A 15133-nucleotide genomic window follows, 5' to 3' on the forward strand; every position below is an offset into this window, starting at 1 on the left:
AAGTATAGCAATTGCATTAGACATTCTATTAGTCTTACATGATAGCCTTGAAACATATATACTTGTGGAGATATATATGTATGCAATCAAATTAAATAAGCATCTCACAGCAACAGTAGAATTTAGAACTAAAGCTGAAGTTCTTTTGTAACAGTACAATGTCACTTACCTTTAATAGTTTTGGACCAAATAATAATTACTTCAGTGTAAGAAAAATTCAAGAGTCTTATTTACCTCCCAGTAAAGCATCATTTATCTTGATCTGTTCAATGGTAAAATAAGGCATTCTATAGAAGTTACAGACAGATGAACGATAAGTGTTAGCGTGAATGAAAACCATCTCAAGGCAAAAATGCAGAAGCCATACATAATAGAACAGGTTGTTTATGGAACACAATCAATGACCTTGTCTTGAATTCTGTGTTTGAAAGAGAAATGTTTTTAGCAGAAGCTTCAACCAAAGACCATTATTTGTCTATTGCCACCACTAAACTTTCCATGGATGCAGAGTTGGATTTAACTTCGAGTGAATCAGATTTCACCCTTTAGTTAGCACTGATACATACAGTATCATAAATACAAAGTCTTCAAGTACTTTCTAATATTACCTTTTATGGCAATACTTTTTTAAATGTAACTTATTCTCCTAAATTTATTTTTTCTATATCTAAATATAAATACACACATGTAGATCAATTGATAGAAATGCTCTTTTCATATATGTGTGAGTGCATGGGTATATGTAATGATACATAACACTTCAATATTATAAATTCACTTCATTATCCTATGTACAACAATGGGCTATCGTTCTGACTTTAAAAATGAGCAAAGTAATCCACCATATCTAAAAACAAGCAAACAAACCAAAAGCTATCTTCTCTTCTTCAAAATGATAAAGCAATATGCAATATGATGTGCAAGGGTTTTCTTTCCTTCCTTCCTTCCTTCCTTCCTTCCTTCCTTCCTTCCTTCCTTCCTTCCTTCCTTCCTTCCTTCCTTCCTTCCTTCCTTCCTTCTTCCTTCCTTCCTTCCTTCTTTCTTTTTTTTTGACAGGGTCTTACTCCGTCTCCCAGGCTGGAGTACAATTGCAATGGCTCAATCAGCTCACTGCAGCCTGGGCTCAAGCAATCATCATTCCTCAGCCTCCTGAGTAGCTGGGACCACAGGCACTTGCCACCACACCTGGTTAACATTTTTATTTATTGTAGAGACAGGGGTCTTGTTATGTTGCCCAGGCTGGTCTCGAACTCCTGGCCTCAAACAAGCCTCCCAATCTGGCCTCCCTCCCAAAGGGCATGGATTGCAGACATGAACCCCCGCACTTGGCCTACTCTGCAGGTATTTTAATAAGCAAAACCAGTTTATAGCTATGAGTATTTTTTGTATCCCCAAACTACAGGTAGAGCAAAACCACTCATGACTAACTCCTGTAGTGTACTAAAGCCAACTCATACCAGATTATATGAGGTGATTGCCACATTTTGAGAAATCTGGGGAGCCTATTTCTAAACACAGATATTATTAAAAATTAAATTATAGAAACGTACAACTAAATAACATTAAAAACACAGGAAAGAAATGCTCAGAACTCATAATTTTTAATTATTTTCCTACCATTTACTGTTGCTTAGTGCTTTTGGTTATTAATGTCTATTTTACCTGCATAGTGGAAACCCTATATAATGGTGTGCTTCGGCCCAATCTTCCCAATATCTCTTGCATGGACATCAATTGATGTCTTAAAATAAACTACAGTGGGTATATTTACAACACAAAAATCAACTACAATTTATGTCTCCTATCCCCAGTTCTAGCTGTCTCTTGCTAAACATTTATCAACACATCACTGATAACTCTGAATGTAAGGAAATGTAGCTTAATGGCTCACAATGCAGGCCTCCAAATTTGTGTACTCTTGTTCATTTTTCTTTAAACTTGTAGTGGCATCAGTTTCTTCATCTGTAAAATGGTTTACAAGTCTCTTGGCAGCACTTAACACTGTGTCTCTACTGGAACATAAAGTGACCGATGAATGCTAATTGTAATCACAATCAACCATGAGAGGCAGAAATTAATTATAGAATGGACTGTGTTGGAGTTAGTTTTATGTTCAAGAGATTCAGCAAAATAGACACATTATATTTTTTCAAAATTTGATTTTTTTTACATATAATTATGTCTCAGCATCCAAATTAGAGGCAGAACCTAGTTGCATGCTGAGAAAATTATATAAAGTAGTGTTTTCATATTTATAGAAGGCTAACATTTGCTTTCCTAATATTGAATTCTTTATTTCTTTCATAGTTATTTTTTACTTTGATAAATACTTTGTGCAAATATAATTTGATCAAATATTCAGCATGATCCAGTGGAAACATTTTGTCATTGGGAAGAACTAAAATTTGATACCGATTCTGTCTGAGCTTACTGCATCTACCAAGTCAAACTGTTTAAGTAATCTGGCCTCCATTTTCCTTATATTTTCATTGAATAAGTTTGGATTAGCAGCTGAATAATTTTTTTTTGAATAAAATCGTCTGTAGAAACTTACTACATTCAGTTTGGATAGTGCTTAAGATGATGGACCAGATACATGTACCTACTTTCTCTCTCTCTCTCAAAATCCCAGAAAAGAATATAAAAATGTAAGCACTTTGGGAGGCCGAGACGGGCGGATCACGAGGTCAGGAGATCAAGACCATCCTGGCTAACATGGTGAAACCCCGTCTCTACTAAAAATACAAAAAACTAGCCGGGCAACCTGGCGGGCGCCTGTAGTCCCAGCTACTCGGGAGGCTGAGGCAGGAGAATGGCGTGAACCCGGGAGGCGGAGCTTGCAGTGAGCTGAGATCCGGCCACTGCACTCCAGCCTGGGCGACAGAGCGAGATTCCGTCCCCCCCAAAAAAAAAAAAAAAAAAAAAGTAAGTATACATGAAAAGTAATGGAAAATATAAAAGCAACATCAGCACATTAGAAATTTAGAGAAATCTTATAAAGTAGAAAACATAGAGGGACAATAATCCGATCAGAGAATAACATAGCCAAAAACACGCAGAAGCCAACTGTACAGATAGGAACACAAAGCTCATGGTAAATAAGTGCAATGAACAGAATGTTCAACAACAAATTCTGCAAAAATTCACTGGAAACCCCATTTTAAACAAATGTATCCTTCTGAGAGTGCTTGCAGCTTAATGGTTAAGGCTTAAGCTCTGAGCATTATTCATTCATTCATTCATTTATTCTGGTCTTTTTTGAGAGTTTTTTTTTTTTTTTTTCTTTTTAAGAGGAAGTCTAAGTTTAGTAATTGTTTCAGGCATCTTCCTTGTCTCTGGCATACATCCTGTAATGATTCTAAAAGGGAAGGTCTGTGGGCAGCGAATATTCCGTGTCCTTGCATGTCTGACACTATCTTATTTCTCATTCAGATTTGGATAACACTTTTGTTATATCCAGACTCAAAGTCATTTTTCCTCAAGACACCGAGGACATTGTTCCCTTGTCTTTGTGCATCTGGGCTGTCAATAAGAAATATGATATATCAATCTGATTCTTATCCACTTGTAGCTACCTTTTTTTCCCTCTTTCTGGAAGATTATAGGATTTTCTACTTTTCTTGATTTTAGTTCTTACTATTATTTTTCTATCGGTGGGACTTTTTATCCCGTTGAGCTCTCAGCACTAGTTTCAGTATGAGGGCTCAGTTTGCTTTCTTCCATCTGTCATTCTACCATATTATATACTATTTCTTTAAATATTGTTTCTCCTCCATTTGTTTTATTCTTTCCTTGTAGAATGTCTCTTCAGTACGTGTCAGAATTCCCTTATATAATTTCCATATCTCTTAACTTTAATTTTAGACAATTTTATTGTTAAATATAACATATAAGAAAAAGTAAGAAGAACTCACGTCCTTGCTTTTTTTTAGTTCTGCTACCCATGTGTGCATTCCTAAACGGGATAGCTTAGTTTTTCCTCTTTCTGCACTTTATATAAATAGAAACAAATGGAATATATCATTTTGTTTTTTCCTTTATTTACTTAATAATATGTTGTAAGATTCATCCATATTGTTGTGTGTTCACCTTCATTTATTTGCATTGCTTTATAGCCTACCATTGTTGGCTACAATTTACTGTTGACTGGCTTCTGCGTGGTTTTTAGTTTGGGATGACAAGCAACGCTGCTTGTATCATGCACAAGAGTATTCACACCTCTAGATCAGCAATTCTCAAACTCTAGCATATAAGAATCACCAGAAGGACTTAACTCATTGCTAGGCCCTGCCCTCACAATTTCTGTTTAAGTAGCTCTGGGGTGAGACCCCAAAAATCTGTATTTCTAAGAAGTTTGCTAGTAATGCTGATTCTGTGTGAACTGCCTCATACAATGAGGCTTCATTTATTTAGCTTATCTTTAATGTAGCACAAAAATTCTGTAATTGGACACATGTTGTTGAGTTTATTTCTAGATAGTTGGCACTTTTAATGCAATTATAGATGGTGGCAGCTTTTAAGTTTAATATTCTGTTTTCTAAGGGTATATAGAAAAATAATTGCTTTATTTATATGTTGATTTTGTATCCATCAACCTTGTTACACTGTTCTTAATTTTAATTCATTTATCATAGATTTTTAAATATTTCTAACATGCCAACTATATCATCTGTGGATAATGGCATTTGGATATTTTTTCATCATTTACACATTTTTTCTCTTTGTTGGACTAACTTCAATATTCAATAAAATGTTAAATAGAAATGATTATTGCAGACACTCTCGTCTTGTTGCTGTGTTGTTGTGTTTCCATTCATTTATTTGTACTGCTTTACAGCAATGTCATATAATGAAACAAAATGCATGTTTCACCAGTAAGTATGATGATTACCATAGTGTGTGTGTTTGTTTATAGATACATTTTGTTTTAGGCTAAGAAATTAAATTTTACTTCTGATTTTTAACTAATTATTTTTTAAACTATGAATTGATAATTGATTTTTTTCTAATGATTTTTCACCTATTAATACAATGATTTTTATCGGGTAATCTATTAAAGCAGTGGAAAATGTTTGCTGATCTTTTAATGTTGAACTCGTCTTCATAATTAAATTTGTACACACACATGTACAAATACACAATTTAGATTTAGCTGACTATTGTATTGCTCAAAGAAATGCATAGAAACTCATGAATAAAAAATAATTGGCCAACAGTTACTTCTTCAAATGTTATCTTTGACAGGTTTTTGTATCAAGGATATGCAGGTAAAATAAACATTAGTTGAGGAAAGTGCTCTGTGTTTCTATTCTTAGGAAAACTATGAAACTCTGAGTAAGATTGGAAATATGCTTTCCTTAATGCTTGGTTGATTTCACTAAAGAGTGACTTTAGGGTGTGTGTGTGCACATCTGTGTATGTGCTTATGTACAAAAATTTTATGCTGACATTTTAATTATTATAAATTTCAAGCATACAAAGTTGAAAATTCTTACAGTGACTACCCTTCTACCACTTAAAATATTACTGTACTTGTTGTATTATGTATTTTTAAATGCTTTTGAACTATTTAAGTTTACTAATTTTCTAGAGTTAGATTTGGTAAATTCCAGGTTTTTGATTTTATTCAAATCTTCAAAAGTTTTGTAAAACCTTTTTTATGACAATGTTTTATTATCTGTTAAATATATACAAAACCTGTAATATCTACAATAATATTTGATTTTTAAATTTTTCTTGTGGCTTTTATTTCCACTCTTTCTCTCTTCCTTTTTTTTCTTTCTGTCTTTCCTTATCTTTCCCAGTCTCTCCAGAATTTTCTTAATTTTGACATTTGTTTAGAAGTACCAATGTTTGGCACTGTTAATCTTCTACTGTGTATATATTTTATTTCATTGCTTATTATGTTATCTTTATTATCATCTTTCTTTAGCTCTTTTTTGAACTTACTTTGCACATCTTTTTCTAATGTATTAAGATAAATGCTGAGCTCATTTTTATCAACCATTCTACTTTTCTTTCATATGTATTTAAGTCTATGGGTTATCTTTTATGTATTGCTTTACCTGCACTAAACAATTTTGAATAGCATTTATTATAATTCACTTCAAATTATTTCCTATTATCTATTATCATCTCTTCCTAGATATATTGTTTCTATGGTTTAAGTTGGACACTTAATCCCTAAATCCATATGTAAATGGCATTTGGAGGTGGAGCCTTTGGAAGGTAATTAGGATTAGATAAGGTCATAAGGATGGGGTTTCTTTTGTCTGTTTTATTTTCTTTCTTTTTTTTTTTTTTTTTTTTGAGATGGAGTCTCGCTCTGTCGCCAGGCTAGAGCACAGTGGCGCAATCTCGGCTCACTGCAACCTCAACCTCCTGAAGTCAAGTGATTCTCCTGCCTCAGCCTTCCAAGTAGCTGGGACTACAGGCACCCGCCACCACACCCAGCTAATTTTTGTATTTTTAGTGGAGACGGGGTTTCACCACGTTGACCAGGATGGTCTCCATCTCTTGACTTCGTGATCCACCCTCCTTGGCCTCCCAAAGTGCTGGGATTACAGGCGTGAGCCACTGTGTCTGGCCCTTCTTTTGTACTTGTTGAGATAATTTATGTAAATTTCAGAGTGTAAAGCCACCATGATAACATTGGTAACTCCAGTAGCATATGAAAACTACAAAACTGATGTTGATAGAATTCGTAAAATTACTTCTATGCCTTCTTATCCCAGATGTTGATTAGTGTAACCACCCTTGCAATCAAGATAAACTGTCCATCAAGGAATAAAAAAGCACTTCATTACTGATCCCAGTGTTTATTGATACCACAGTGTGTATGTGTGTAAGAGATGGGGAGCTTCTTAATTCCAGGCTGGGTTGAATATCCTACCTTCCCTCTTTGCCTTTTATGATCACCTTGAAGAAAGAAGGTAAGTACCACATAACTGTGAGATAAACATAAAAATCTGAGCTGTCTACTTGGCCTTTACTAGTGGAGTTCGGGATGCAGTCCATGGAATTTGGTTAAAGCAGGGCAATTACTATATAAAGTTTTCTGTCTTGTTACGGTTTTTCTTTTCCTGGACCTTTGGCGAGAGAGAACAGACTTTCCTTGGGGCTTTGTTTGCACCCTTTTACGTTTGCAGGTTTCCATGTGCTACAGCAGGTAGTCTAGGATATATTCAACCAAAATAATAATAGTTATAATAATCTGAATTCTTTTCTTCACCTTTCAGAGTGTTCTCTTGTTTGTTTTATATATCATGTCCCTAGTTTTTAGTTGGACTTAGTAGAAAGAATAAAGTTGATCCACTCTATTTTTTCCTGGAACTGAAAGTCCACATACATTTGTTTATAAAATGTATTTATTGTGTTAACCAGGTAAATAAGCCCAGAAAAAAAAAGTTATAATAAAAAGCATGCTTGTTAGGAAAAAATAAAGAAAGAATGAAAACTGCCCATCCACAGACAACATGATTATCTATGTAGAAAATCCCAACGAATCTATAAAGAAATGAATTCCTAGAACTAGTCGGTTTAGCTAGTTCTCAAGTACAAGGTCAATACATGAAAACCAATCTTATCTTTATGCACTACCTATGTAAAATTAGAATCTAAAAATTACTTAAAAATGAAATATCACACAATTTCATATAAATACAATAACCTCCAAAAAATGTGTAAACTTCTCACAAAACATGTATGCTATCTGGATGCCGAAAATTACAAAATGCCTATGAAAGAAACAAATGAATATCTAAATATAAGGAGCATTTTATCATTTTAATTGATTGGAGACTCAATTTGTTAAAGATACTAATTCTTTTCATAATGTTTTATGGATTTAATGTAATATCTATCAAAATTTAAGCAAATTTTTTTCAGATATAGACAAGCTGATTCTAAATTTATAAGGAAAGGCAAAAGAACTAGAATAGCTAAATGAATTCAGAAAGATAAGAATAAAGTTGAAGGAATCATACTGCCCATTTTAAGACTTACTAAAAATCTGCAGTAATCAAGTCAGTGTTGTGAAAAGAAAATAAATCTTGGGGCCCCAAAACCACTAAGCTAAAGGGCAAAGTCAAGTTCAAGCTGGGAACTGCATAGGGTAAACTTCCCTTTAATTCTATTCCAAGTCATCCCTCTGCTCACTGAGATAAATGCTTATCTGATTGCCTACTTTGGAAAGGCAAATTGGAAACTCAAAAGAATGCAACCGTTTGTCCCTCATCTACCTATGACTTGAAAGCCCCCTCCCCACTTCAAGTTGTCCCACCTTTCCGGACTGAACCAACGTTCATCTTAGATGTATTGATTGATGTCTCATGTCTTAAGGATTACATGTTAAACCTTAAGTCTTGTTATGGTTTTTCGTTTCCTGTTAAACTCTTTGGCTAGAGAGTTTAGCAAAAAGGTTTAACAAAAAGGTTTAAAACCAAGCTATGCTCAGAACACCTTGGACACACGTTGTCAGGATCTCCTGAGGCTGTGTCCCGAGTGTGAATGCTTAACTTTGGCAAAAAAAACTTCATAAATTGACTGAGATCTCTCTCAGATATTCGGGGTTCATAGTGTGGTGTTGGTGAAGGCATAAACATATAGATAAAAGAAGGACAATAGCGATTAAAGAAAGAGCCACACAAATGTGACTGATTAATCTGACAAAGTTAAAAAAGCCATTCAATGAATAAATAATAAAGGCTTTTCAACAAATGGTATTGGAACAATAGACATCCATAAGTAAAAGAAATGAATCTCACTCTAAACTTTACACCTTATAGAGAAATTATATCAAAAAATATAAAAGAAATTAATTCAAAAATCTAAAAGTAAATTGCAAAAATGTAAAGTGTTTGGAAGGGACATGGGAGAATATCTATGTGACCTTGAGTTTGGCTGATGAGTTCTTAGACATAAAATCAAAACCATAATTCATAAAAGATTAAAATGGTCAATTGAACTTCACCAATTTTTCTAAACTATTGCACTGTGAAAGACTCTGATAAAAAATTTAAATGGCAAGGCACAGAATGAGAGAAAATATTTTTATTCTACTTATGCACAAAGAATTGAAATTTACTGTATATGAAGAATATTCAAAACTCAACAATAAGAAAATACACAATCCAATTTAAAAATTAGCAAAAAATATGAGCAGCCACTTTGGCAAAGAAGAAATAAGATTAACAAAGAAGAAGTTCAACATTAATAGTCATTAGATAAATGTAAAATGAAACCATGATGATATTCCATTGTATAGCCATTAGAATGGCTTACATTTAAAAAACAAAACAAAACAAAAAACTAAAAATGTAAAGTGCTGTCAAAGATGCAGAACAATTGTAGCTCTCAAAACATGGCTGACAGGAATGCAAAATGGTACAATCTTTCTGGAAAGGTTTGGTAGTTTCCTAGACTGGCAAATGTATAATTACCATATGACCCAGCAATCCATCTTCTGGATATCTACCCTAAGAGTTGAAAAATTATGTTTACAAAATAACCTCTACATAAATGTCCACTATTCATAATTGCCAAAAAGTAGAAACAATCCAAATGTCCTCCAAGGGCAGATAAACAAATTGTGGCTTGTGTATTCATACAATAAAACAGCATTCAGCAAGGCGAAGAAATCTGCTTTTGAAATACACAAGACTTTGGATGAATCTTAAAAGCATTATACTGTGTAAAAGAAGTCAATCTCAAGACGTTACATACTATGTGATTCCATTTATATGTCATTCTTGAAAAGTTAAATCTGCAAGAACTCAGAAGCAGTCAGAGGTTGTCAGGAGTTATGAGAGATGGAACAGGGAAAGTTTGGAGGGAGATTAAACTGTTTTGTATTTCACTATGATGGTGATAACATTAATCCACATATGTACTAAACAAAAAACTGTGATGCCACAGGAGGAAAAAGTCAATTCTATTACAAGATGCTCTTTAAAAGTAATAAAATATTTATTTCTTAATTCTCAAATATACTGGGATATTTTTAGTTATCTCTTTTTATTAGCTTAATTAAATTGTGATCAGGGGACATATTTTATAATGAAATCTGTTCATTAAAATTAATGGAGATATCCTTTATGGCCACTATATTATTAATAGTTTTAAATAATCTGTGTGTATTGAAAAAAATGCCTATTTATAAATGTTAAATACAGGGATCTGGCTCTTTCATTAGATCAATTTTGTTACTTAGGTTGATCAATGAATGTCTTTATTGATTTTGTTGTTGTTGCCTCTCCTAACATTTACTGCGAAAGGTAGTATAATTTTGTATAATTATGTTCTTTTGTAAGTATTTTAGGCAATGCTATTAAGTGGCATACACAGGTAAAATTGTATGGCTATGTGACATATGGAACCTTTTATAATTAGAGTAATCCTTTTGTATCTAGTTTTATAATTTAAAGTTTTTTGTATTAAAATATTTGCACTAGCATTATTTTATTAGGGTTTACATGCTATATATTTTTCTGTGTTTTTACTTTCAGCCATTCTATTTTAAATGACTTACATAAGTAGCATATATTTAGTTTTTTTTTTTTCAACCTGCTAATATTGTCATTTAACTGGAGAATTTAGGCCTTTCATATTCAATGTAAGTTTTAATATATTTAGACTTACATCTGCCTCTTTTGGTATTTGTTGATATACATATTCTAGCCTGCTTTTCTCTTGTTTTTTAACTTTTATGGCTGATTATTTTAATCATCTCATTTTCCTTTTCTTGTGCAGAATTTATGTATTTTATTCCTTTTGTTTTATAGTGATGATCCTTGAAATTGCAATACACATAATTAAATTATCAAATGTACATATGCTTTGACCAGGAAATATTATTATCAAGAATTTATTTTCAGGATTAAGAACAGAGGTACAATAAAATCTTCATCACCATACTCTTCAATATGCTAAAAAATTGAAAAAAATTAAATATTCAACATCAGGTTGTTGGTTGTAAATAAAACTATGCAATAAAGTAATCTGCAGTCATTTAAAGTAATACTTCAAGAGAAAATTAATGACATAACTACTTTCACAATACAGCATTAAGCAAAAAAGAAAAGGAAAAATCCAATAAAATATCATTGCATATGTATGGACATGCACATATATATATGTGAATATACTTGAGTATATATGTATTCATCACAAAAAGATCATATAAAAATATTGCTAATAGTAATTATAGCATGGTGGTGAGATTATAAGCAAAAGCAAATTTATTTAGTTTATCAGTATTTCATATATTTCAAATGAAATTTTTGTATCAGCAGAAACATAGAACAATATTATGAGGAAATTCAGAACACAGTGTTTACAGTAACAATTTAAATGAAAAAATTAATTCTAGTGTCTCTGCTATGATTATAGCAAACTAGAAATTGCATATACATATGAAAATATATTCTAAAGAATGTAGAATTAAAACAGTTAATTTGATATAGTTTTCAATTGTGTAACCATTTTTTTCAAAAACAATTGTTTTTTCTTTAAAAGATGAAAGCATAAACTTCACTGAGAGAGACTCTGATGGCAGGTCAAGCAATAGAAGAGGAAATTATATAGATCCAGTATAATTTGTGTTCAAATGTAGTTTCTCACTGCACATATCCAGTTGTGTCTGTCAGATACAAACTGTTATTGCTATCATTAGCCAACAAGTAAATCCCTGATAAATGAGCATGCCAGAGGGTGCCCCTTCAGTCATCTTTGGCACGGCCCTGCCATTAATCTAAGGAAAACTTTTTCTGTGATCTTGGAGCCTTACTCATATTTTGTGACCTTGAGCTATAGGCTCCGACATTGCACTAAGACCAAGGATTTGAGGGTTTCCTCACTGACTTTGACTTCAGGCCAACACACCGTTGCAAATTATTTCACCTGCCACCATGTAAGTTCCTTTTCTGTTATAAGCACACTCTCCTATACACACAAATGTAAACACACCCAAATTATTCTCAGAAGTAAAAAAATATATGGAAAGAAAATAGAAAGAAAAAATTCTTTGGGAAATAGATGTCACATGAAACAACCTTTTTCAGTTACTTTTGTGCTTTTGCTCATTGGTATGAAAGATGGTGGTGTGGAGGTAGACTACTTCTAACATTCTGGTTCGAGATCTGCTTGTTAAAATAATAATAATAAAAAGAGCTTACTCATGGATTTCTTGTTTATCCTCAGAATTACCAGTTCATTATTTAAAAGAAGTACATCCTAATTTTTTAGCAGAAATTGACTGATAAAAAACGTTGTCCATCAGTGGACATTATTATCTATACATTACTTATCTGATTAAAAAAAAATTAAGCTGGGAGGATGACGTCCCTGCAGCCCTGACCTCGGCAACTCCTCTTTCCCATGTCCCCTCTCTTCCCTATCAGGGAATCATCACCTATTTCTATGGGAATCGTACCATGGAAGATGGCAAACTGGCCCAGGACTTTCTGGACTCACAGAACCTCAGTGCCTACAACACCCGGCTCTTCAAAGAGTCGACAGAGAAGTGAAGCCCCACTACAAGGTGCGGCTGGCTTCCGTGCTCGCCACAGAGCCTTCCCTGGACTCCGACGTGACTTCCAAGCTGAAGAGCTACGAATTTCGGAAAGTCCTTTCCAGGTGACCCGGGGGAACTACGTGCCCATCCTCCAGAAGGTGGTGGAGCAGCTGGAGAAAGCCAAGGCGTATGCAGCCAACAGCCACCAGGAGTAGATGCTGGCCCAGTACATAGAGAGCTTCATCCAGGACTCCACAGAGGCCCACAAGAGGGGCTCCCGCTTCTGGATCCAGGACAAAGGCCCCATCGTGGAGAGTTATATCGGGTTCATCCAGAGCTACCGTGACTCCTTTGGTTCCCGAGGAGAATTTGAAGGCCTCGTAGCTGTGGTGAATAAGGCCATGAGTGCCAAGTTTGAGCGGCTGGTGGCGAGGGCAGAGCAGCTGCTGAAGGAGTTGCCCTGGCCCCCAGCCTTTGAAAAAGACAAGTTCCTCACCCCCGACTTCACCTCCCTGGATGTTCTCACCTTCGCTGGCTCTGGCATCCCTGCCAGCATCAACATCTCCAACTACAGTGACCTGAGGCAGAAGGAAGCCTTTAAGAACGTGTCACTGGGGAAAGTGCTGGCTGTGGCCTGCGCCACGCAGTGGGAGAAGCTCACCGTTCTGGAGGAGAATAACAAGGACCTGTACATCCTCTGGAAGGGGCCCTCCTTCGATGTGCAGTTGGACCTGCATGAGCTGCTGGGCTATGGCAGCGGCAAGCTCTTCGTGCAGGATGAAAAAGGAGCATTCAGCTTTGACCAGGAGAGAGTGATCAACCCAGAGATGGGAGAGCAGATTCAGAGCTGGTATGGAGCGGGAAGACCTGGGATTGCAAGTTCAGCACCATTGCCTCCAGCTACGAAGAGTGCCAGGCTGAGAGCGTGGGCCTCTACCTCTGTCTCCACCCGCAAGTGCTGGAGACCTTTGGCTTTGAGGGGGCTGATGCGGAGGAGGTGATGTGCCTGTACTGGCTCAACATGGCTCAGGCTGGGCTTCTCGCTCTGGAGTTCTACACACGTGAGGCCTCCAACTGGCTGCAGGCCCGTATGCAGGCCCAGATTGTGATCCTGAGAGTCTTACTGGAGGCTGGCGAGGGACTTGGTACCATCACTCCCACTGCAGGCTCCGACGGGTGCCTGGATGCCCGGGTCCGTCTCGACCGCAGCAAAATCCAGTCTGTAGGCAAGCCTGCCCTAGAGCGCCTCCTGCAGAGACTTCAGGTGCTGAAGTCCACAGGGAGTGCAGCTGGAGGATGGGTCCTGTACGAGAGGTATGCGGCTGTCACTGATGGGCCCCTCCGAGGGCTTCCTCACCCTCAGGGACATGGTGCTGCTGCCTAAGGAATCTCGGAAGCTCATCGTTCAGCCCAATATTCGCCTTGAAGGCTCAGACGTGCAGCTTCTGGAATACGAGGCCTCAGCTGCTGACCTCATCCGATCCTTCTCTGAGCGTTTCCCAGAGGATGGACTCGAGTTGGAGGACATCCTCACACAGCTGGCAACAGTCGACGCCCGATTCTGAAAGGGCCCCAGTGAGGCCCCATCTGGCCAGGCTTGTGGAAGATGTGTGTGGCCTCTCCCCCAACTCCATCAAACCAAGGCTGCAAGTGGCCCTCCATTCGTGTGTGTATTTAGGGGCTAGGGGAGGGGGAGGGGCAGGGGCAGGAGCTTGGACCTTGGTACTACCTCAGCTGAGGGTGGTGACATTAACCCCTTCCATTTGTCAGCACCTTCCAGCTTGCCAAGTGCTTCCCCTCTGTGATCTCATTTCATATGCACTGCCATATGTGGAGTGAGCAAGACAGGGCTCACCAGCCTGCCTACCAGATGAGGAAATGGCAGTTCTGAAAAGTCACCGGTCTAGATCCTGCAGGTGGCATGTGACAGCTAGCGTTCAAAACATTCTCCCCAAATCCAATGCTCCTCATGTATTACTTTTATAACCAGACAAATAAATATTAGAGACAACCACCCCAAAAAATTAAAAATAAATAAAAAAAAGAAATACCTTCCTTGGTGAAAAGGCTCCAAGGAGATCCCAGTGACTTTCCATGTCCTAGTGTTCACTGATTTTTGTAATTCCCTCCCTGTGATGATTAGATTTATGTGTCTAGGCTATAGTGCCCCACTACTTAACCAAACATCAATCTAGATATTGCTATAAAGGTATTTTGTAGATGTGGTTAACATTTATAATTAGTTGCCTTTGAGTAAAGGAGATTACTGTGGACAACATGAGTTGGTTTTGTTCAATCAGCTGAATGTGTTGAGAACAAAAAGCAGAGATGTCTCAGAGAAGAAAAAATTCTACTTCAAGACTGAAGCTTCAACTTCTGCCTGAGTTTCCAGCTCACCAAATTACCTATGGGTTTCAGGGTTAGAAACCCATACCATTTTTTGAGCTAATCCTTAAGGTAAATCTTGTGTATGTTCTATTGTCTCTGGAGAACATTGGCTGATAAACTCCCCTTGAGCGTGGGAGAGACTTGTATCTTAATTCTGACTGATAGAATATGGGAAAGGTGATAGCATGTCACTCCAGTGATTGCATTGTATTTTATAAGATCCTGTCATAGCAG

The 15133-nt window shown here is 36.4% G+C and overlaps 1 pseudogene; it reads left to right on the forward strand.

Moving 5' to 3' along the window:
• The first annotated feature begins 1311 nt into the window (after positions 1-1311).
• Positions 1312-14196, forward strand: LOC104668203 (annotated as a pseudogene).
• Positions 14197-15133: the final 937 nt, after the last annotated feature.

Source organism: Rhinopithecus roxellana, chromosome 16 (genome assembly GCF_007565055.1).
Source record: "Rhinopithecus roxellana isolate Shanxi Qingling chromosome 16, ASM756505v1, whole genome shotgun sequence".
NCBI classification, from domain to species: Eukaryota; Metazoa; Chordata; class Mammalia; order Primates; family Cercopithecidae; genus Rhinopithecus; species Rhinopithecus roxellana.